Genomic DNA, 24749 nt, shown 5'->3' with positions numbered 1-24749 from the left:
TGAATACCTCCTAGAACAAGTGGCTTGGTTGCATGCTTGGGAAAGTTTTTCTTTATTCTATGAAATGCCTATGTATAGCCAATCTTATGTCAAAAACGATTTCATAAATCCTTGATCTTTTAGGTAAGTTACAATGTTGGTATGTGTACTTGCACTGTTTCTTGGTGTGAAATTGTCTGCTCTTCAATTTAAACCCGTGCCTAACCCTGTACAATGTGATATCTAACGCTTTCAACTTGGTCCTTCAGTAAATTTGAACTGCTTATAGAGAAATGCTGCCTTCATATTTGCAGCAGAATATTTTTATTTTATGAGATAACATGCAGATTTTTCTCATAGGTTGCAAAACAACAAAACAAACATAATGATGAGACTGTTTCAGTTTTTCACTTTTGGTTTCACCACCACCTCTCCCTCCCAATCTTTAAGATAAATGACATCCTCTGCAAGTGAACCTTACTTGGGAAACCGTCGAACAGACACCTGCATGTGAAAATTTCCTTATGAAACCCAGAAAAGCTCTTAATTACACCACCGATGATCAAGCGCGCTTACTCAAGGGGAACGTTAAGCAGAACGTTTTTTGAAGTGTTCTTAACGGCAAGAGCCAACTATTTGGACAAAATTGGCTACTCTGTGAGGAAGCACCCTTTTTGAGGCTCAAATTTCCGTCTGCATGGATTGTGCAGAAAATGAAACTTGAAAGCACGGTCGCTATTGAGCGAGCTTCCAGTACGACTTAAGGGTGTGGTGACATGTCAGAAGTCTGCAGTCTTGTAAGAGGTTTCCAAGTGTATTCACTCATAAAACCATAAGTTTTCTTCATGACAAAGATGACTTCTGGTGTATGGTAATCCTATTATAAGTTTTTATTCTGAGACAGCTCTATTTGTTGCTTTCTTATGTTTCGTCTTGTTCTGCAAAATGTGTGACCTTGCAAGACCTACCGTAACATACTCTGGTTGCTTTCCTATTTTTCATTTATTTTTATAGTTCTGTGAAATGGCCAAGAACTTACCAGTGGGGACAGCTATAAAGACGACAGGAAAGGATTTTAAAAAAAAGATCACTTCAAAACTGTTTAATCATTTTTGCCACTGAACGTTAGGCTTTCCATTATTATGGCATATAATTTGAGGACCGAATTGCGTTGCGGTGCATTGGTGCCGATAGGCTCTACTGAGGTTTGACAGGCCATAAAAGTGTACTTCTCAAACAAGAAGAGGTACATAAATATTGATTTCGAGTTTCAATATAGCCCACCTGAAACGAGAAAAGAAGAATTCACAGAGAATAAAATTTCTGCTCTACAAGAAGGGCTCGAGAAAATGGAAATGGTTTTGGAAAAGGCCAGAAATGAGCTCAGAGACACCATCTTTACTGTGAGGCTAAGTGTCTTAGCCTTGAGCAGCAAAATGAAAAATAGAAATCGCAACAAAGTGCAATGCTACTCAACAAAGGTATAAAATCAATGAGGGGCGCAAAAAAGCAGATCTAAGAAGGCCTAACGCTGCTGGATGTTTCATCTCGCAAGCACTTGAAGCTGTACTGGAGACTTACGGCCTAGATGTATGCCAGCTTATGGTACCTGACCTAGAGGGCCTGCTGCATAACATTCAAGAAAAATGGAGAAATTGTTTTATAGTTACAAAGTCAAGAGGTTTGTGCAGTAATGGTCAAGTTATCTACAATACCCTTTGCCTCCAAAACATTATTATGGTAGTTGTTTGCCAAATTAGGAAGGCGCCAGTCTTTATTCTAAATACAAATAAATGCATGCATATATGCAAAGAAAATGCTCAGATATGATTTGTACAAGGAATCGTGTATGCCATCGCAAAGATCACAATGAGCAAAGCTTTGACTCAGAACTAGTTTCTAACTTATAGTGCAAGTTGTTTGGTTGCATGCTTGGGAAAGCTTTTGTTTTATCTATGAAATGCCTGTGATAGCTAATTTTACGTTAATACATTGATTTCGTAACTCCTAGGTCATTGGGTAAGTAACAATGTTGGTATGTGTGTACTTGCACTCTTCGTGCGAAATTGTCTGCTCTTGAATTTCAAGCCGTGCCTTGACCTGAACAATGTCGAATGTGATATCTAACACTTTCAACTTGGTCCTTCACTAAACTTGAACTGTTTATAGAGAAATGCTGCCTGCATATTTGAGGCAGGATATTTTTATTTTATGAGATAACATGCAGACTTTTCTCATACGTTGCAAAACAACAAAACAAAAATATTGGTGAGACTGTTTCAGTTTTCCACTTTTGGTTTAACCACCACCTCTCCCTCCCAACCTTTCAGATAAATGACATCCTCGGCAAGTTAACCTTACTTGGGAAACAGTCGAACAGACACCTGCATGTGAAAATTTCCTTATGAAACCCAGAAAAGCTCTTAATTACACCACGCCAAATTTGGACAAAATTGGCTACTCTGTGAGGAAGCAGCCTTTTTGAGGCTCAAATTTCCATCTGCATGGCCTGTGCAGAAAATGAAACTGCGTTCATAATTGCAGCAGAATATTTTTATTTTATGAGATAACATGCAGATTTTTCTGATAGGTTGCCAAACAACAAAACAAACATATTGATCAGACTGTTTAAGTTTTCCACTTTTGGTTTCACCACCACCTCTCCCCCAACCTTTCAGATAAATGACATCCTCCGCAAGTGAACTTTACTTGGGAAACCGTCGAACAGACACCTGCATGTGAAAATTTCCTTATGAAACCCAGAAAAGCTCTTAATTACACCACCGATGATCAAGCGCGCTTACTCAAGGGGAACGTTAAGCAGAACGTTTTTTGAAGTGTTCTTAACGGCAAGAGCCAACTATTTGGACAAAATTGGCTACTCTGTGAGGAAGCAGCCTTTTTGAGGCTCAAATTTCCGTCTGCATGGCCTGTGCAGAAAATGAAACTGCCTTCATAATTGCAGCAGAATATTTTTATTTTATGAGATAACATGCAGATTTTTCTGATAGGTTGCCAAACAACAAAACAAACATATTGATCAGACTGTTTAAGTTTTCCACTTTTGGTTTCACCACCACCTCTCCCCCAACCTTTCAGATAAATGACATCCTCCGCAAGTGAACTTTACTTGGGAAACCGTCGAACAGACACCTGCATGTGAAAATTTCCTTATGAAACCCAGAAAAGCTCTTAATTACACCACCGATGATCAAGCGCGCTTACTCAAGGGGAACGTTAAGCAGAACGTTTTTTGAAGTGTTCTTAACGGCAAGAGCCAACTATTTGGACAAAATTGGCTACTCTGTGAGGAAGCAGCCTTTTTGAGGCTCAAATTTCCGTCTGCATGGCCTGTGCAGAAAATGAAACTGCCTTCATAATTGCAGCAGAATATTTTTATTTTATGAGATAACATGCAGATTTTTCTGATAGGTTGCCAAACAACAAAACAAACATATTGATCAGACTGTTTAAGTTTTCCACTTTTGGTTTCACCACCACCTCTCCCCCAACCTTTCAGATAAATGACATCCTCCGCAAGTGAACTTTACTTGGGAAACCGTCGAACAGACACCTGCATGTGAAAATTTCCTTATGAAACCCAGAAAAGCTCTTAATTACACCACCGATGATCAAGCGCGCTTACTCAAGGGGAACGTTAAGCAGAACGTTTTTTGAAGTGTTCTTAACGGCAAGAGCCAACTATTTGGACAAAATTGGCTACTCTGTGAGGAAGCAGCCTTTTTGAGGCTCAAATTTCCGTCTGCATGGCCTGTGCAGAAAATGAAACTGCCTTCATAATTGCAGCAGAATATTTTTATTTTATGAGATAACATGCAGATTTTTCTGATAGGTTGCCAAACAACAAAACAAACATATTGATCAGACTGTTTAAGTTTTCCACTTTTGGTTTCACCACCACCTCTCCCCCAACCTTTCAGATAAATGACATCCTCCGCAAGTGAACTTTACTTGGGAAACCGTCGAACAGACACCTGCATGTGAAAATTTCCTTATGAAACCCAGAAAAGCTCTTAATTACACCACCGATGATCAAGCGCGCTTACTCAAGGGGAACGTTAAGCAGAACGTTTTTTGAAGTGTTCTTAACGGCAAGAGCCAACTATTTGGACAAAATTGGCTACTCTGTGAGGAAGCAGCCTTTTTGAGGCTCAAATTTCTGTCTGCATGGCCTGTGCAGAAAATGAAACTTGAAAGCACGGTCGCTATTGAGCGAGCTTCCAGTACGACTTAAGGGTGTGGTAACATGTCGGAAGTCTCCACTCTTGTAAGAGTTTTCCAAGTGTATTTACTCATGAAACCATAGGTTTTCTTCATGACAAAGATGACTTCTGGTGTATGGTAATCCTATTATAAGTTTTTATTCTGAGACAGCTCTATTTGTTGCTTTCTTATGTTTCGTCTTGTTCTGCAAAATGTGTGACCTTGCAAGACCTACCGTAACATACTCTGGTTGCTTTCCTATTTTTCATTTATTTTTATAGTTCTGTGAAATGGCCAAGAACTTACCAGTGGGGACAGCTATAAAGACGACAGGAAAGGATTTTAAAAAAAAGATCACTTCAAAACTGTTTAATCATTTTTGCCACTGAACGTTAGGCTTTCCATTATGGCATATAATTTGAGGACCGAATTGCGTTGCGGTGCATTGGTGCCGATAGGCTCTACTGAGGTTTGACAGGCCATAAAAGTGTACTTCTCAAACAAGAAGAAGTACATAAATATTGATTTCGAGTTTCAATATAGCCCACCTGAAACGAGAAAAGAAGAATTCACAGAGAATATAATTTCTGCTCTACAAGAAGGGCTCGAGAAAATGGAAATGGTTTTGGAAAAGGCCAGAAATGAGCTCAGAGACACCATCTTTACTGTGAGGCTAAGTGTCTTAGCCTTGAGCAGCAAAATGAAAAATAGAAATCGCAACAAAGTGCAATGCTACTCAACAAAGGTATAAAATCAATGAGGGGCGCAAAAAAGCAGATCTAAGAAGGCCTAACGCTGCTGGATGTTTCATCTCGCAAGCACTTGAAGCTGTACTGGAGACTTACGGCCTAGATGTATGCCAGCTTATGGTACCTGACCTAGAGGGCCTGCTGCATAACATTCAAGAAAAATGGAGAAATTGTTTTATAGTTACAAAGTCAAGAGGTTTGTGCAGTAATGGTCAAGTTATCTACAATACCCTTTGCCTCCAAAACATTATTATGGTAGTTGTTCGCCAAATTAAGAAGGCGCCAGTCTTTATTCTAAATACAAATAAATGCATGCATATATGCAATGAAAATGCTCAGATATGATTTGTACAAGGAATCGTGTATGCCATCGCAAAGATCACAATGAGCAAAGCTTTGACTACAGAACTAGTTTCTAACCTATAGTGCAAGTTGCTTGGCTGCATGCTTGGGAAAGTTTTAATTTTATCTATGAAATGCCTGCGATAGCTAATTTTACGTTAATACATTGATTTCATAACTCCTAGGTCTTTGGGTAAGTAACAATGTTGGTATGTGTGTACTTGCACTCTTCGTTTGAAATTGTCTGCTCCTGAATTTCAAGCCGTGCCTTAAAGGGAAGCTGCACCAGTTTTAGAATTTGATGCGCTTCAGAGGGTCGAATCTGCAGGGTTTGTATGTTAAGTATACGAAATATTTTGGCTTTAGCTTTTGAAATAGTGACGTAATCATCGATTAAAGTTGCTACCCCGTTCAGGCTTCTCCGCAGTGCACAGTGCTGGAGGGGGGATGTCAGTAGCAGACGACAGAAGTACGACAAGCGGTAGTGACGTCAAGGACGGCGTCTACCTCTGTTCTGCTTCTATTGCCCAAGCAGGCCGTGCATCACCTGTCGCTTGCAGGCTACGCAGTGCAACCTTTTTCTTGTCTTGCGCTTGTTTTCTTCTTGCGAACGTTACCGCAAGCTTTTTAAGTGCATCTTGCACCGTTCTTCACGAAAAGAACGACCATGCCGTGGTTCTGCGCAGCCTATGGCTGCACGAACACTGGCGGCCGAGAGGATGTCGCATTTCATAAATTCCCAAAGGAGCGCAAGCTATCGGCGCTTTGGGTTGCTGCGGTCAAGAGGAAGGATTTCAAGCCAACAAAATCGTCGGTGATCTGCTCAGATGATTTTCGCGACAGTGACTATCACCAAAGCTTGTCGTTGATGGGATCTTTTGGGATACCGATCAAATCTGCGCGATTGAAAACCGGTGCTGTGCCTTCTGTCTTCGCACACAAGAGCACCTCTCCGCCGCCAAGAGCTGCTTTTGCAAAAAGAAGAAAATTTGAGGTAAGAGGTCCAATACATTATATTGCTCTTCTGTTCTGTTTACGTTTTTGTTCTGTGGGGCAGATGGGTGGCCGGGCAGATGAAGGCACAGGTGAAAGTAAAACTATTCAGCATTGGCGCCCGGTGATGCGGCTGGAAAACTGTGAGAGAGTAGGACTTTTTTTTTCATGATTAGGCTATCGGTGCGATGTGGAAAGAGTCATCACACTGCTGAATCGACGAATGGAAAGGCAGCCCTTATTTGGTCATGAAAAGTTTTGTTCCGGAAAACGAGCATTTTGGACCTCTATGCGTTTTGCACTTCGCAATCAGATTCTGCTTGCACATGCCAAGTATAAACTTTTTAAAATGGAAGTCAGAAACCTATGTCATAAAGGAGAACGCACATCCTAAACTCGCCTTTGCTTTGTTAAATTTTCTTGTAGTGTTGTTATCTTCATGCATGTACCGTAATTACTCGCATAGTTTACTTACTCGCATAATGAACCCACTTTTGTCTTGAGATCTACGCACTATATTTCATTACCGCAGTTTCGCTCCGTTCGCAGCGCAGACCACGGCAGCTCACTGATAACATCACGCTGTATTTGGACGAGAGCGCCTGCGGGTGCGGCACGCTCGGCGAAATTGGCTGTGCGCCCTTGGCAGAAGTGAGGATGGCTTGCTCAGCGCACTGCTGTGCGCCGTGTGTGCCTACAAAGTCGGCGGGCGCTCGGGGCTCGGAGGTGAAATGCCATGGTGGAGGCAGGACCTCGAGCTCCTCAAGCGCTTTTTTGAATTTGAGATCGAGAACGAAATGCCCAACCTGTATCAAACAAACAAACCATATCTAACATCGCATTAAATACATAGTAATCGTCCTGCGCTGTAACCGTCAGTCGCCACGATTGGTTATCGCCGGCGACCAAATCATCGTAACTCACCGTGATGCAGCAAACATCTTAGAAGCGAACGATGCTGAACGGCACGAACGCAGCTGACCGCGCCGTTTGTTGATGTATGGGTGTACGCATGGACGGGTCAGCAGGCGGGAGGGCAGACATAACATTTTCACTCGCAGAAATGTTGATTGGAAGTTTTCCCCTCGCATATTGAAGGCCCCCCTCAATTTATGTGAAACTTGTTTGTTAGAAAACTGGGTTCATTACGTGAGTAAAACCTCAATTGTGGCCAGTATTGTGCTTCAAAGAAATATATGTTGAGTTTTGGACGTCGAGACGAATTTTTTCATATGTATTACATAACTGTTGCAGGAGAAGTGTGCTTGTCAATGCCGAGTTTTTTCCTTGCTCAGTGAAAATGATTTTCTAGTCTTTTGCTGGAAGAATGCATTCACACTGCAGACACAAAATCAGATGTTTAAGAAAAGTTGTTATTCACCCCATCGCATTTTGAACTAGCGGTGAAAAAAGCCTCACCTCTGCTGACTTTTTATTGGCTGAAGTGTTGAAAAAGTGCATAGAGAGCAAAACTTGCAATGGAAGTGATAGGCACCCTTGTTCCCCAGATGATAACTTTGTGTTCTGTGCACTAGCCATTGCATTTCTTTTGACACAATTAAGAACAAAGCCTGCCTTGAATAAGGCAAACAATTTATGTTGTGTGTGGCTGTACCAAGAGGTAGAGAAATTAGGCACCCCAGGTCAAAAAAATGATGCAAACTGCCAAAACAGCACAGTATCGGCGGGCATGGTACGAGTGATTATAACTAACCTGCACTAATTTAGTTACGGAAAGCATAATTACTTCTGTATGGATAAACACTTGTAGTCATACATGTCTACCGCACTAGCCTTGCGAACATCAAACCCTTATCATGGCTGCTGTCCATAAATATTAGGCTGACTCGAGAACACTGATAGCCATCATTTCTATTCCACATTATAGGGTTAGTAGAAAGCAAAAGCCATCAAAAGACAAATTAGATGAAGTGTGAAAATAATTAACCTGCTCTTATCACTTTTATGCCCCTTGTGCTTTTACTATTGCTAAGTATAACAACATATGAGCGAAATGAAAAAATAAACAGAATGAATCTAATGCAAAGCACCTGTCCAATGCTACCAAAATTATAAAAACTTCACAAGGGGAAAGTAGATTATAGCTACTCTGTGAGGGTAGCATTCGCTAGATGTGGAACACAGCAAGGATTTGTACGAAACAGCTTTACCACGTCTTCTACGGAATTTTCAATAAATGGACAATCTGTTTATTCTAGTCAATGAGACTGCACGCTTATGAGCATGGGCAACAATTTATGGTTTCATTACTTCGTGATACCACTGAACGGTTGCCTTTGGCGGCTGCATGTTTCCCAATTCCCTTTCAAGACCACTATCGGCTTCATTTGTAAGGTTTATTTCACTGCAGTACACCCATGAGTTTTTAGGAATGCCATCATATGTTACCACTAAAAGAGTTAACTTTATATTTCAGGAGCGAAGCAGGCATGCCAGAAATCAGCACCAGCAGAGGTAGCGCAGAAATGGGCACTGCTTCACGTGTGGAACCTAATATAGGCCTCACAGATGCAGAAGGAGTTAACAACGAGCCCTTGCCAGACGTCTCCTTTGAAACACAGGGGAGCGCAGTGGAGACGCCAGTCTCGGGCCATGGCGGGAAGGAGGGTGGTGTCACTAACACACTTCATTGCTGCCATACGGCACCTTGACCCTCATAATTGTCCTCAGTTAAAAGAAGGAGGCTTTGTCTTTCAAAAAGAGCGAAAAGTAGGACTGTGGTCTGAGCTGACCTTTCAGTGACGTAGCTGTGATGAGGTCAGAAAGGTCACTACAGACCCTGTTCAAGAACCAACGCCCCTTGCAGACAACCTGCAGCTTGGTGTCAATGATGCTGCTGTCTGGGCATTTATGAGCATAGGGTGTGGCCATTCTCACATGGAGGAGGTGATGTCAGTTATTGAAGTCCCAGTCATGAGCAAAGGAGCATTTATGCGCAGGGAGGACTGCATTGGAAAGGTAGGACGATGCATATTCTTATAAAATGCTTTTGTTTTTCAAACTATTGTTTACAAATGTGCTCGGCATGTCTGCATTAATTCTAAGCATTGACGTTTGGGGACAGTTGTTCATACGTCAAATGAACAAAACTTCTTGGATATCTCTGCATTTAGGAAGCATATTTTTGAGTGTTTTACTACCTGCCCATCCATTTTGCTAAAGATATAAATATAGCTTAAAATAATAATATAAAAAATGGTATGTTTCATTACTACTAGTGTCTTTGGAAACAGGCTCGACACCCCAGCTAACCATGCATTTGGGGGGAGGAGCGGAAAACGTGCTTCTGGACTTGTCATGCTAGCAATAGGCTGCTCATTTTTCTGCACTGCATGCCTTGTTTTGCCTCATAACTGTAAGCACATGTGTCCACAGGTATGACTTACAGCAAGCATGAAATGGAATCTTAGCACATATTTGCACTGTTAGCATTGCTTTCCTCAGTGTTGTAGCTCGTGATACCATAATGTATAAAAGAGAAAGCGGTGAGGAAAGCATTTATAGGTAGTCAGACATGGGCTCTTACTCATATACAAGCATGCTTGTGTTCCTCTTTGGCAATAGTCTGGTGTTGTAGTCGCAATGTAAAACCTGTGCTGAGGCATGGGAAAGCAGTCGTACGTTGTATACGATGCCACAACCTTTCAGACAGCAGAATCTGTAAAGACACTTCTGCAAATTTCTTTCTTTCTTTTTTTTTTTCAGAGATAACTAAACTGCTGTTGAGCCACAAATGATGTATTTGAGAGGCATATTTGTGCATTCGAACAGTAAAAGTGACAATGACAAAATAGTAGAGTAAACATGAGGCACTGACCCTACATAGTGGCATCACAGAAGCAGGCAATAGACATTGGGTAGAGGGTTGAAACCAGTTCTCTTTGGGTCATTTGCTACTGCACACCTGACTTGTAACTGACTTAGCTCTTCCCACCAAACAGAAGCCCGAAGCTTAGGTCGTAAACAATGCACAGGGAAGTCCACCACATGCAAGCTGCTGGTGTGGAAGCACAGGGCTTGCATTTGGTCATGTCACTTGGAGATATGTACCACGTGCTTTCTGTCAAGGCCTGTCTTTTTGTACTTGTCATTTGCACTTTGAAAGCATGAATCACCTATTAACGTGCACTTTACAATGTTTGTGCACTATGCCTTGTGTGTGGTAATTTCTTTACTCATATGATCCACCTGTTCTGTTTCCAGCATTGGAAGAATGTGCTCATTGATCAGATGCTCAAAGCTGGCCAGGAGGAGCGAATGCTGGCTGCTGAAGCAGGTGAGTTCTGTGAGGATCAGACCACCCCATGCATCACTGTGGTAGTTGACGGCGGCTGGTCACACAGAAGCCATGGCCACAGATATTCAGCAAATTCTGGGGTTGCAGTAGTCATTGGAGAATGCACGCAGAAGCTGCTTTACCTGGCTGTGAGAAACAAACTGTGTAGTACCTGTGAGTACTACACAAGGGAACAGAAGGAGGTCTAAGAGCATGCTTGCTATAAAAATTGGACTGCAAGCTCAGGTGCTATGGAAGCTGAAATCATTGTGGAATGGTTCAAAATGAGCAGAGAGATGCATGGCCTGGAATACCGTACCTTCATAGTGACGATGTTGTTTTATGCAATTTATGTGTTGACTGCGAGCAAGGTCCCAAAGAAAGTGACCCATCTTACCAAGCCTAGAGGGCTGGGCACCTGTCAAAAAAAGCACACAGAAAAAAGCAGGCGAAATCGAAGTTGAGGCAGCCCTAATACTTTTTGAGAGGTCTCTGAAGAAGAATGGCCTTCGCTACACTACTATGTCGTCAGATGGCGACAGCCATGCTTTTTTTGCGCTGCAGGCAGATGTATATGGATACATCAAGGTGCAGACTTTGCTCTCAAAGAACAAAGGGAACGGAGAACCTTGGAGGCAAAGGGAAACTTACAGGGAGCCTGATGACAAAGCTGAGCTCACACTATGCTTGGGCATTAAAATCTCATAAGGGGGATGTCGAGGCAACCCACAAGGCTGTGATAACAACATACAATCATGTTACTTCTAATGATGAGATATTTGACCATAGTTTGTGCACATCAGGACCTGACGCTTGGTTCCAGCACAATGCGGTAGCAGCCCGAGGTGAGCCTCCGAAGCACAGCTACAACCTTCCAACCCATATGTGGAAAGCGTTGCGTCTAGTTTATGAGCGACTGTCAGAGAGGAAGCTTCTGGAGCGGTGCCATAGGGGTAAAACCCAAAAATAGCAATGAGAGCCTACACTCTCTGATCTGGGCCCTGGCACCAAAGGAGCGCCACGCATCGCTGTATACTGTTCAAGCTGCTGTGGCTGAGGCAGTCATGCATTTTAATGCAGGCAACAGGAAGGCTTCAGTAGCTATTTTGCAAGAACGCAGCTTCATCAGCTGTAGCATTGGTTATTTAAACACAAATCTAGGAAATCAAAATGGCTATTTCCGAATCCCCAAGAGCAAGTCGATATCCTTTAAATAGCAACAAAAATGACACACTTTCATTTTCTCATTTTTAAATATTCTTGGAAATGCAATTAAAAATTGCAAGTGTTTTTAAAATTTTTAATTTTTATTACTTACGGAGCTATGCCTAGTTATTTTAGTATTATACATAGTGCAGTGGCAAGGAGTGTTGTCATCAAGTGTAAAAAATGTTATTTCAGCCAGACCCACCAAGCACTCCATCTTCTGTTGATGTTGACAGGTTACAGAGAATGAACTGCTCCGTACTGAAAATGAAGCTCTCAAGCAACAATTGGCAAGTTTGGACAATTTTCAAGGTTAGTCAGCAGTGATTTGAGTTTGCAGTGCTACAAGGCTTTGCTGCAACATGAAAGCAAAGCAGTTATTGCAAAACAATTACAAACTGAATGACAAGTTCATCGTTACCGATACATCTATGTAGGCTGCAGTGAGAGATGTGTTCAGTTATGTGAACAGTGCAAGCTGTCATGGAGACAGCAAGATGTCACCATATAAATTTCTCTTTATAAAAATGAAGTTGCTGCAATTTATGTGTAATGTTTCTCAACACTTGAGCTTTGTTTTTCATGCACTAGATTCGTTGTGAGTGTCGACTGCCTTACTGCCACATTTCAGTCTTCGAAGCTTGTGCAACGCCTTGAAGTCATTCATGAAAAGGCTCAAAAACAGACAGCAGGAAAGGAGACAGTTGCATGCCCCTATCCCATGGTAAGCTTAAAAACATTTATGTAATTTGCGTTGAAAATCAGTGCGTAAAAGTAATTTTTGCCTTCTGTCGTCTAAACCAATTGGCTGACAATGTTAAGCCATATAAAAAATATGTCTACCATAACTTTTCTGAGATATGACCTGGCATTTAATTTTATTTTGCTTTTCTTAAGACGACTTCGGTGTGGTTAAAAGCAATTCTATCAACCGCAATATCATGTATAGCAGTTTTAACTGATCAACGGCGTCCACTTCAGGATATTTCTCCAGTTGATTGCCAATTACCCAGTACTTTGCAGCTATGCACTTTGCATGCCCGCATGGTTCCATTGTTGACACACTTCGATTTACCGGTACAGAACAGCAGAGAAAAGTGCCCATCTAGGTGTTTCTAATGTGACATTCATTGGCACACATCTGCGAGAAGGAAAAAAGCTTTGGCAAGCTAATGTTGCATGAGTCTCCACAAATGGACTGCACAGCTAGTGCTACAAATACAGTTGTTACATAATTTTCATTTCTACATGGAAGCCTACTCGTCGTCAATCATGACAGTGGCTCGGTAGCGACTGCTGCACCAATAGCCCGGCTTGCTCCAAATGCTGCTTTCTGGGTGCTTGGCCTATCCTGCTAGGCACACCACCGCAGCCCTAAAGCTTCACATGCTGTATTGGGCCAAGTGTGGACAGCAGTTTTTCCGAGTTGCAATTGGGAATGTGATCCATATTAAAGCTGGTGCAAACATAAATGATCTAACAATGTAGGGAAAGCTCATAAGGCCTGTGGCAGAGTTTTCACAGTTGCTGCTAGGCTGCGCCACTTGATACCAGCAATCACAGTCTTCACTTATGTCATTTTACATCACTTTGTGGTATTGGCTATTTCATAATTAGGGAGTCTCAGGTTTCAACCAGATCTCTCAGAAATAAATCTACTTTTGTGCCTGGACAAATGTCAACAAAGCGAGTGGTATTTTAGTGCACACAACAGCATCAGTCTCATCTAAAATTTCTGTTGGATGAGTCCTAGTGGCTGCAAACTGAACACTGAAAGCCACAAAATACATGAACTGGACAGCTCAAGGGCCAGAATTAAGAGCCAGCTTGTGACGAGCCTGACTAGCCCATGTCTGCTAGGGGGTAATCGCTTAAGGGGGGACAAAGGGTTTAGAAACCAAAAAATTGATAAAAAATAAATTTTTTGAAAATGTGATTTTCGAAGCCTTCAGTCAGTTCTGCACCCGTCTGCAAACTTTCACACTTCTAAGCTCAGTATTTTGCTCGCAAGAATGATTTATAGTGTCACTATTGACAGAATTTCAACCGAATTCGATGCCAAAATGGCAATTTTCCTGCATCGCGCAGCTCCTGTTTCATCCATTCTACTGGAGCCATCTTGGTCTCGATTGAATCAGCAGCTTTCCCTCTACAAATTCCTGCCATCGACGTCCTCGCCTGTTCATTGGCCATAGAAAAAAAAACACCAAAAGAAGGTCCCAAAGCGCAATCTTATTTGTTACTCGAGGTATGTGACATGAGCGTACTACCCGATTGGCTGAATCAGCCTCTGTCGTCTGCACGGACGCGCTCAATGGCAGCCGCAGCACGCAAGGCAGAGCCATTTTCTTTCTGTGTTGTGATCAAAGCAGTATGCGATGTATCAACCATTGGCGAAATTTCGCTCCACAAACAAGTTTGGTAAAAAACAAAACCGTTCACGGAGCAAAAGCTTCACGAAGAGGACACCGCGGGACGCACAAGCCGATAAACCTGCGTCTGGTGACGGTGGCGTAGAAGCCGACATCAGAGCAGCCACTGTAGGCGTAAAGTGCTCGACGGCCGAAAGTAGCTCTGGCAACAGCTGCGTACGCCACGACACGGCATTTCTACAGCCTTCAGAAACTGAAGAGCAGCAAAAGAAAGCAGCAGAGAAGCTCGAACAGCTGGCTTAAAATGCGGCAACGGACTGGAAGAGAGAACTTCTGACAGTGCCTACACTGGGACCCAACCACTCGGCGGAACTTCGTTCTCCTTCGTGAGTTTATATTTGTTGAACGATTTGCTTGCATCACTTGCAGAGTGCAAAATGTGTTGTGGTGCTCTAAAACTAGGGGTGTGCAAATATTCAAAATTTTCAAATATCGAATCGAATATCATAATATTCGATTCGTTAAACGAATCAAATAGTGGAAATTGAAAATTATTCGAAACTGTTCGAATATCTTCGCAAATTTTCAAATAATTTTCTAATACTTTTCCAATAACTGGCACGAATTAACGTCTCGGTTACCTCTGACCATTCTCGCGAAGGCAGCGTCAGCTCCGAGCAGGCACAGCTTGCTTCCGCAATAAACCTGGGCGAGAAGCAGAGATCACCGTCTTAGGGAGCCTACATGCTTCAGCGTGGCCGCGACACGGTCCATTCGCATGGAAATGTGCGATTTTACAGTCCAGAACCATTTGTTGGTGAATATCCCTAGTTACATTATGATGCACAAGACTGCCTTTATTTTGTTCCCATAGTTAAAACACTTTTTTTACGTATAGTGCTGCCATTGCAACATGCCCAGTGTTCCATATACTCATTTAAATCTTTGTGAAATGCGCTTTGTTTCACTGCATCTGCACTACTTCTAATGTTCCACCTTTTGGGATATCAAATTTTATCTTTGTGAATGGTCGTTTCTCATAACTGTTGCAACAAGTTTCAGTCCTAGTCATTAAAGGCTCAAATAAAAACTGCAGATTAATCTAGACATGTATCTGCATTTTCTGTGCGATTTCCCCGCAGTGTTAGAGCCTTAATCTAGTCAAGCATTTTTAAAATTTTTGATGACTAGTCTGAGAAAGTCTTGTCTTAGTTGATGTGATGTTGTTTGACTGATGCCATGTTGACAGTACTCAATTTCTAGTTGTGCATTCTATAGTGCCAGGCTGTACTTCTATCCAAGCTGCATCTAGTAATTTTATTAACTCCTGCCAACTCCACTTGACTTTACTGAGTGCTATTTTCTTTTGCTTATGGCTCTGTGCAATCTTTTTGCTTTTAAATATTTAGGCTTTATCTCGGCTGTAGTCAAGGTTGACACAACTGTACATGGTTGTGAACTATATATCAAACAGCATTTTGAATAAAATTGAATTTCAGACACTTTTAATGTTTTGTAATCAACGTACAAATGATATGAACATAACTTGCAGAGTATTCGATTCGTATTCGATTTGCTGCTTTCACTATTCGATTCGTATTCGATTTGCTGCTTTCACTATTCGATTCGTATTCGATTCGCTGCTTTCACTATTCGATTCATATTCAATTCGCTTTTTAGCTACATTATTCGTATTCGATTCGATAGCAAGAGTGCACTATTTGTATTCGATTCGGTTTGGAAAAAGTACTATTCGCACACCCCTATATAAAACTAATTAGAGATGAGCGAGAATACAGACTTGCATTCAAGTTGCATTTTGTGTGTGAAGGCTGCGGCGAGACGTCATCGTGGAGTTCGCTGAGCGTCGAGGGCGCTCAAAAACAGAACCCCTTCGTAGTTAACGTGCTTGCTGCACGGGCAATGCAGGCTACTGGCTGCCGCCAAACAGCTTTAAATGATGTATTTTCTGAAATGAATATCAGCCATTGCGGCCTGCATACAAAAATGTGGCACGCTTATGTCAAAAACAAGCTGATGCCTGCTGCCAGTCGTGCGGCTGAAAAACTCCCGATCGAATGCGCGCAGTCGGTTCGCAAGTTGTACGTCGAATTCAATGTCAGTAATCCAGGAAACATTTGTTTCCTAGGATGGATCATGGATGACACGCGGGCACTCGTCCCATATCAGCATCAGCATGGTGACTGAGCTCTTCAGTAGCTTGGTGCTTGATTCGTTGTATTCCGCAATTACTGTGCTGGATGTGAGTCGGGCCCTTATCAAGCAAAGTAGGCAACCCATCTCTGCCAAAAAAATACTTCAAAGAAGCCAGGAGAAATGAAAGTGGAGGCTGCACTCATACTTTTCAAGAGGTCACTTGAGTGCCACAACCTGAGGTACACAACGGTACTTTTTGATGGGGACAGCAGGACGCATCTTGCCTAGGAGGAACAGAAGGTTTATGGGTACATACCCATGGAAAAAAAAAGACCGTGTAAACCACGTCCAAAAGCACATGGGTACAGTTCTTCGCAATGCAGTGGTCAAGCACAAAGGCTCTGGCTCCGAGAACCTTATTGGAAGAGGAAAACTGACTGATGACCTCATCAACAAAATGAGCTCCTACTATGGATGGGCGCTGAAGACTCACAAGGATGTGGATGCCATGCACAAGGCAGTGATGGCCACATTTTACCACATCACCTCTAATGAGACAAAGGCTAATCACACATTTTGCCCCCCAGGACCTAGCTCGTGGTGCAAGCAGAATGCGGCAAAGGCCAGGGGTGAGCCAACAATACGGCATCCCCGCAACCTGCCTCCCCACGTCTGTGAGGCCCTGCCCCCTATATGCGCGTGCCTTTCCGAAGAGAAGCTCCTAGAGCGTTGTTTGCGTGGCAAAACGCAAAAAGTAATGAAAGCCTTCACTCTATGATATGGGCGCTAGCTTCTAAACAGTCCCATGCTTCATTGTTTACAGTGGAGGGTGCTGTAGTTGAAGCCATCATAAAGTTCAATGCTGGCAACGCAAAAAAAAATATCGGCAGCCATCCTCAGCGAGCTCAGCCTGACCCCAACTGCCGAAAGTGCAAAACGTATGCAGGAAAAAGACTTGCGTAGAAGCTGAGAATCGGCACGCAAGCGTGCATCCAGTGTCCACCTGCAGCAATCCTTGAGAAAGTGCCATGTTGGTGGCAAAGGCAATTCGGACTATATATCTGGGGCTTATTAATTATTAAGCCTTTGCTAATGCAGTTGTGTACATATTTCATGCTTTCAGCCATTAAAATTAGTTTTGTGCGTTTTTTGCCTTTTTCTCAAAACTGTGTTTTTAGTTGAATTACATGTTTGCTGAAAGGATATCTATGCACCTGGAGTATCTAAAGCTATAATTCCTTTTGCATTGTGAAGCTGAAAGTACAATGCATGCAATGCTGGAAGCAGATTTCTTATTTTCACCTGTAATTTGTTTTTATTTCATCTTGAAACTCTTGTATAGTTGCCACTGCTGTGAGCCCCAAGTTCAGTGGGCCGCTAAATCTCAAATTTTAGCTCAATTTGAAAACTATTTCCAACATTGCATTCCTTCAACTTTACTGTATCTAACCCTGTGTAACGTGGCGCACGCCACCTGGGAGTTGTGGAGAGAAATAAAGAAACGCGCTTGCTGCTCATCCCGACAGAGGGGGCAAGAACAGTCGAAAGGGAAGCAACAATATAGAAAGGACGAAAGGTTACGCAAGGAAGCAGTGTCCCTCGCTTTGCAGGGAGTACCCCTCCCCACGCCCTCGGCACTGAAGGGGGTATTAAGAGAACCAGAAAACGAGGCCAGAGAAACCTCGCCCGGGAGCGTTCGAGAGCGAGAGTCTTGGGTTGACCCTGACCTCCTCCCGAAGCGCCCGAACGAGCCGTCGGCGAAGACGCCAGCGACAGCTCCCCGCTGTCCTAAGTCTCGTCGTCGGAGTCACCGCTGCAGACGCCAGTGACAGCTCCTCGCTGTCCTAAGTCTCGTAGCCCTAGCCACGACATCAACCGGCCGTTGTAGACGCCAGCTACAGCTCGAACACCCGCTGTCCTAAGTCAAAGAAATTAGAACTACGGAGTAGCTTTGTCGGGATCGGGAGCAGCTTGCGCTACAAAACGCAGAGTCTACTGAGTCTTGAACTTCTCTCGGACATCTTCGCGGGTACCCGTACTCACGACAAGCGGTGGAGGTGCAGGGTACAGAATCACCTACGTTACACATATGGACTGGCTATCTTCCGGACAGAAACGTCGCACCCGACGCACGCGCACTAAAACTCACGATGAACGGATCGACCCGGCAGAGAAATGGTGCGACAGGGACTCTGAAGAAACGCCCCGGAGCATTAATGACCGCTTTGCTGACATTTTCAGAATTGCGTCCAAAAACGTTTCATCAGTGAGTCAATGAGCACCGAGAGGATATTAAGGAGCCAAACCGTTCTGACAATGAACTCTCATAGCACACCAGAAAGCGGGGCGCGACCCTACGGCCCACCCCCCTGCTTCCAGGGTAAAGCAGACGAGGACATGGAGGATTGGATCCGCCTGCACGAACGGTACGGTACGCGAAGGCGCTCGGTTGGTCGGAGGCACAGAAGGCGGATAATATCATATTTGCGTTCCCGGGAGAGGCCCAGCGATGGTATAACGCCGTCCTACGGGAGGAGTCAGGCACGCGACAACTAGAGAATTGGCAGCAATGGCAGGAGACCCTTCGACAGGACTTTGCCGGGGAACACGTGCAAGACTGGGCTTACAGGCAGCTGCAGGAGAGACGAACTCCCAGAGGAAACACCAAGGCAGTACGTATCCAGCATATTGCAGCTCTGCTCCCGGGCCAACACATCAATGACGGAAGCAGAAAAGGTATGATGCCTACTGCGGGGTCTACCGGCCGTTATGATGGAGAAAATGGCCATTTCTAACCCGAAAAGACGATGGATTTCCTGCAGCATCTGCAGCGCCTAACCCACGTAACCACTATGGCCCACGCAATGGCAGCCGTACCCGCGCATGCGTTGCCGGGGCTAGTCGCAACAACCCCGCCCCTATCTCACCCCGAGATCGGAGAGGGAACGGCCGGCTCAGCGGGTGGGCCCGTTGGCAGCGGGGGTAGGGAAAGCCGCCCCGTGCAACAGATAGCATCAGCAGACGCGTCCCAAGTGCTTGCGGCGCTTCAAGAGAGCATGAAAGCTCTCACATCGGCTGTCGAAAAAATGGCCCTGCCGGCGCCACGGAGATTCCAGTCTCGCCAAAACAGAAATCTCTCCGGCCAAGTGGTCTGTTTTCAGTGCAAGCGGCCCGGCCACATCATGCGGCAGTGCAGGCAACCAGCAGAGCGAACCGGCCCAACTCAATACCAGGGAAACTAACGAGTCGGGGCTTAGGAGTTACGCCCCGGGAAGCCCAAGAAAACTCCATCTGCGCGACCTATCACCCCTCCCATCTAATTTCAATCCCAGTGTCTGTCAACGGCAGGGACGTAGTAATGATAATTGATACCAGAGCATCTGTGAATGTTGCCTCACGCAGCTTTGTGTCAAGAATTGGCGCTGCAATGCGCCCCAGTACGGCACTCATCAAGGACGTGAACGAAATTAGTCAGCGCTGCTGGTGAGGTGGAGCTTATCATTAGAGTGGGTCGGGACGAGATACAAGAGCAGCTACTCGTTCTTGAGGCATTTCCGTACGACATCCCTGGCGGCCTCCCTCTTGCAGACATTCGGAGATGGTGATTAGTTTCCCCGAGAGGACGGTCACTTTTTGCAGACAGAATCTAAAACTTAATTTGGACGATTCAGATCTCCTCATGAAGAATAGGACCACGGCGTACTGCCAAGCGGACACCCAAGTCTCACCTTTCTCGGAGGTTACATTGCCGGTAACGATCGCAGAAGTGGGTGTAGGCTTCGTCGAGCCATTAAAACAACTATCAGAAAAGATACGTCCAAGCGTAGCACGAAAGCTGACCAACGTTAGAAGAGAGCAGACCACGCGGATACGTGTCGCAAACCCCACAGCCAGCAATGTGACTGTCGTGAAGGGGAATGCCATAGCAAGTGACTCCCCTCCGGAACGTTGAAATCTCCATGGGGCCACCTAGCGCTCCTAAAGGAGGGGTAGGCGAGGTTACATACAGAGAAAACCTAGATCCTAGTTTGGCACAAAAATTTGAAGCACTACTCAGGGAATATGACCTTTTCCCCAGCGCCGGTCAAAACTTGGGACGCACGGAAATAGTCGAACACGAGATTGACACTAACGGTTCAAAACCTGTGCGACAGAACCCGTACCGCAACTCTGCAATGGAGAGACGAATCATTGAGGAACAGGTCGGCGAAATGTTGGAGAAGGGGGTCATCAGAGAGTCGACAAGCCCGTGGTCGTCACCAGTAGTACTCGTCCGAAAGCGTGACGGGGCGTGGCGCTTCTGCGTGGATTACCGAAAAATCAACTGATAACGAAGAAGGATGTACATCCGCTACCTCGGGTAGACGACGTCTTGGATAGGCTACAGGGCTCTCGCTTCTTCACAACGCTTGACATGGCCTCGGGATACTGGCAGGTGCCCATACGAGAAGCAGACAGAGAGAAAACAGCGTTCTCGACGGGATCAGGGATCTATGAGTTCAACGTGCTGCCCTTTGGACTATGTAATGCCCCGCTACTTTCCAATGCATGATCAACAAAGTCTTGACAAGTCAGCTATGGAGAGTATGCCTTGCTTATCTGGATGACATCGTTTTTTCCAAGAGCGCCGACGACCATTTAAGAGATCTGCAGTGCGTTTTCGATGCCCTTAGTTCAGCTGGCTTATGCTTGCAGCCGAAGAAACGCCACGTAGCTGCCGACAGTATAAAGTATCTGGGGCATATCATCGACGGAAGAACGGTGAGGCCAGACTCGGAAAACATATGTGCAGTCGCTCAGGTGGCGGCACCCAAGAATGTGAAACAAGTTCGCAGCTTTCTGGGCCTATGCAATTACTACCGACGCTTCGTCAAACATTTTTCCCGAATTGCCCGACCACTCACTGAACTTACAAAGACGGAGAAAAACTGGGAATGGAATGACGAATGCCAGTCAGCGTTTGAGCAGCTCAAGCAGCACCTAACCAGTTCACCGGTGCTGCAGTTTAACCCAAGCTTACCCGTAGAGGTTGACACCGATGCATGCGGATATGGCATCGGTGCAGTACTGGTCCAGAAGAATGGAAGCCACGAACATGTCGTCAACCACGCCAGTCGGCATCTGAACAAAGCTGAGCAAAACTACAGTGCCACGGAGCAGGAATGCCTTGCGGTAGTATTTGCAGCAAGACAATTCCGTCCCTATCTTTTTGGAATCCCGTTCACCGTAGTCACAGATCAGGCCAGTCTCACATGGCTTATGAATACCAAGAACCCTAGGGGTCGCCTCACACGGTGGAGTCTCCTCCTGCAAGAGTACATTAGCTTGCGGCACAGACCGGGAAGCAAGAACTCAAACTCCGATGCCCTGTCACAACTTCCCCATGACGAAGCCCCCTTTGACGAAGAGCGGATGCCGCTCTTCATTGCTGAGGAGCAAAGAGCTAACATAGCCAGCCTCCAACAAGACGACCCCTTCCTGAAACCAATCATCCCACATCTGACTCACCAGGACGAACCGGCTTCAAGAAAAATACGCCGCGCCGCAAGGGCCTTCTGCTTGGAAAACGGGGTGCTGCTCAGGAGAGCAAAAGGCTTCCAGGAAGAAAGATTGGCCCTGGTTGTACCTTGGTCACTTCGACACGAAATCCTAGTGTCCTGTCACGATGACATAACGGCAGGCCACTTGGGCATGAAGAGGACCCTCGACAAGATTCGCCAGCGCTACTTTTGGCTGAAGATGTTCTACAATATCACAAGGTACATCTCTTCGTGTACAGACTGTCAGACGCGGAAGACCCCGCCCACCAGACCATCGGGGTTGCTACAGCCCGTGCCACCAGCCCAACGGCCGTTTCAGCGCATCGGAATGGATTTCTTGGGTCCACTCACAGCATCGTAAGGCGGTAATCGGCATGTGATCGTCATGATCGACTACCACACCAAGTGGGTGGAAGCCGTCGCTACGCCAGAAGCCACTGCAGCGTGTGCGGCCAAAGCTTTCCTGGAGGCGATAGTTCTCCGGCATGGGGCTCCGGAACAGATTATCACGGATAGGGGACGCCACTTCGTAGCCGATATGATGGAGGAACTCTTTCGATTGACCGAAACGAATCACACCCGGACAACTGCCTACCACCCACAAACAAATGGCCTCTGTGAGCGTTTTAATCGAACTATAGCGGAAATCATAAGTCAGTACGTCTCCTCCGACCACAGTGACTGGGACCAATTCCTCCCGTTCGCGACGTTTGCTTATAACTCCTCGGTACATGAGACAACAGGCTATTCCCCGTTCTTTCTGCTATATGGGCGCGAGCCGACGCTGCCAATCGACGCAGCGCTCCAGATAAATCCTGAGGGTATCACGGCACCTTCGAACGAAGAGTTTCTGCGCCGATGGAACACAACAAGGGAGCTGGTGCTAGAACGTGAAATGAGGGCACAGGAGACTAACAAAGAGCGCTATGACAAGACGCGCCGGACGCAGCAACTCACGGCAGGTGATCTCGTTTATGTACGAAAACCAGTGGCAAAGCGGGGGCGAACTTCAAAGTTCCTTCATCCATACCATGGACCGTACCGGTTGGTGAGACAAACCGCAGAAAGCGACTGGGAAGTTGAGAATCGTCGTGGACGCCGTGATGTGATAAACGTAAGCCGGCTTAAACCTTACGTTGACCGCGGCGAGAAGACCGAGACCGAGGTGACCAAGCAAGCTGTCTCCTGCCGCGAAGCCCAATGCCCGGCCCGACAGGACCCTGCTACACCCGACTCGGATAGCGACGACGAGTTCTTCGATGCACTAGATACAGTGCCACCCCAACAACCAACCCTTCGGACAAGATCACGCCGCAGTGCAGTGCCACCCCGACGAGACAACTTCGTCTATTACTAGCCGTGCAGGCTGGATTCGACAGTGCTTTGCGTGTGTGCCCATGTGTGCCATTTATTGTTTTTTCTCATCATCGGAACTAGCGAGACTCACTCACCGACAGAAGTGTGCGCGGGTATATGTGACTCAGACTGCCACAGTGCGAGCCAGGGACAAAAACTCTCAGACCGCGGCGACAGTGTGCTGTGACTAAATTATCCACTGACTCTAGGACATTAATTGTGACAGCGACAAGATTGAGTGGACATCAGAACATTTTTACGAACTCCAAACTCTCGCACAGGTGATTTACCTCTGTGCTACATTGTGGTGTGTGACTAGCTACATTGTGGTGTATGACTTACATTGTGGTATGTGACTTTCTGTACTTTTGATGTATGATAATTATTGTAAGGTGAGTGAGGACACTTGCCCATCTTTTTCCACCGGGAAGGATTGTAACGTGGCGCACGCCACCTGGGAGTTGTGGAGAGAAATAAAGAAACGCGCTTGCTGCTCATCCCGACAGAGAGGGCAAGGACAGTCGAAAGGGAAGCAAAAATATAGAAAGGACGAAAGGTTATGCAAGGAAGCAGCGTCCCTCGCTTTGCAGGGAGTACCTCTCCCCACGCCCTCGGCACTGAAGGGGGTATAAAGAGAACCAGAAAACGAGGCCAGAGAAACCTCGTCCGGGAGCGTTCGAGAGCGAGAGTCTTGGGTTGACCCTGACCTCCTCCCGAAGCGCCCGAACGAGCCGTCGACGAAGACGCCAGTGACAGCTCCCCGCTGTCCTAAGTCTCGTCGTCGGAGTCGCCGCTGCAGACGCCAGTGACAGCTCCTCGCTGTCCTAAGTCTCGCAGCCTTAGCCACGACATCGACCGGCTGTTGTAGATGCCAGCGACAGCTCGAACACCCGCTGTCCTAAGTCAAAGATGCGCCTGAGCACAGTCCGAAATTAGAACTACGGAGTAGCTTTGTCGGAATCAGGAGCAGCTTGCGCTACAAAACGCAAAGAGTCTACTGAGTCGTAAACTTCTCTCGGACATCTCCCCGGGTACCCGTACTCGCAACACCTGTATTAAAAATTAATTTCTGAGGAGCATTTATTTCTCTATTGTTTGGGCAGACAATAGCAATAATTTCCTAGTATTATTCTGTCTCTGGAACTAAATGTCTTAGGAATAAAATTTTTGCATATTTGAAATCAGCAAAAGAAACTGAACAATTCTGTGAAGTTTCACCAAATATGGTCAGTATATAACGAAAATAGTTTTAATACCCGTGTCCCCCCTTAACAGGCAGCCATTTTAGGCTCCTCTTGTAATGGTGCCTTTTTAAAAAGAGTAGGCCCATTTTGTGAATGTTTTTCATTTCCTAGCACACATTTTTATCTGTGTACATAAAAATCGACACACGTTTGACCCCTCTCTCAATTATCTGCACAGGTGGACATTGGCAGAGGAGTGCTATTTGGGCGGTTCAGAAGCCCATGCCCTGGCAGCGTCCGAAATTTGCAAGGGGCTTGCTCCGCCTTGTCTTCGCAACGGAGACGCTGTG

General features: G+C 45.3%; 1 long non-coding RNA gene and 1 pseudogene across 5 annotated transcripts in view; one reads left to right on the top strand and one right to left on the bottom strand.

Annotated features, from left to right (window-relative positions):
• The window catches only part of LOC146188851 (uncharacterized), a 94637-nt gene that overhangs the window by 28485 nt on the left and 41403 nt on the right, over positions 1-24749 (bottom strand). Inside the window, exon 4 of one of the 4 annotated variants that reach the window (XR_014707607.1) lies at positions 2401-4751. The exons of 2 other annotated variants lie outside the window; for them this stretch is intronic. This is a non-coding gene — a long non-coding RNA (uncharacterized LOC146188851). Of the gene's footprint in view, positions 1-2400; positions 4752-14728; positions 14868-24749 lie in introns of those variants that run through there. One more of the 4 variants, XR_014707606.1, reaches the window with a different exon arrangement.
• LOC146188854 (uncharacterized) lies at positions 8901-14618 on the top strand (annotated as a pseudogene). Its single transcript, XR_014707345.1, has 3 exons — positions 8901-9266; positions 10512-10910; positions 14592-14618. The product of XR_014707345.1 is annotated as an uncharacterized LOC146188854 (transcript).

This window comes from Amblyomma maculatum, chromosome 5 (assembly GCF_055883805.1).
Source record: "Amblyomma maculatum isolate TAMU_Amacu chromosome 5, ASM5588380v1, whole genome shotgun sequence".
Taxonomy (NCBI): domain Eukaryota; kingdom Metazoa; phylum Arthropoda; class Arachnida; order Ixodida; family Ixodidae; genus Amblyomma; species Amblyomma maculatum.
This window is presented reverse-complemented; position numbering and strand designations above follow the sequence as displayed.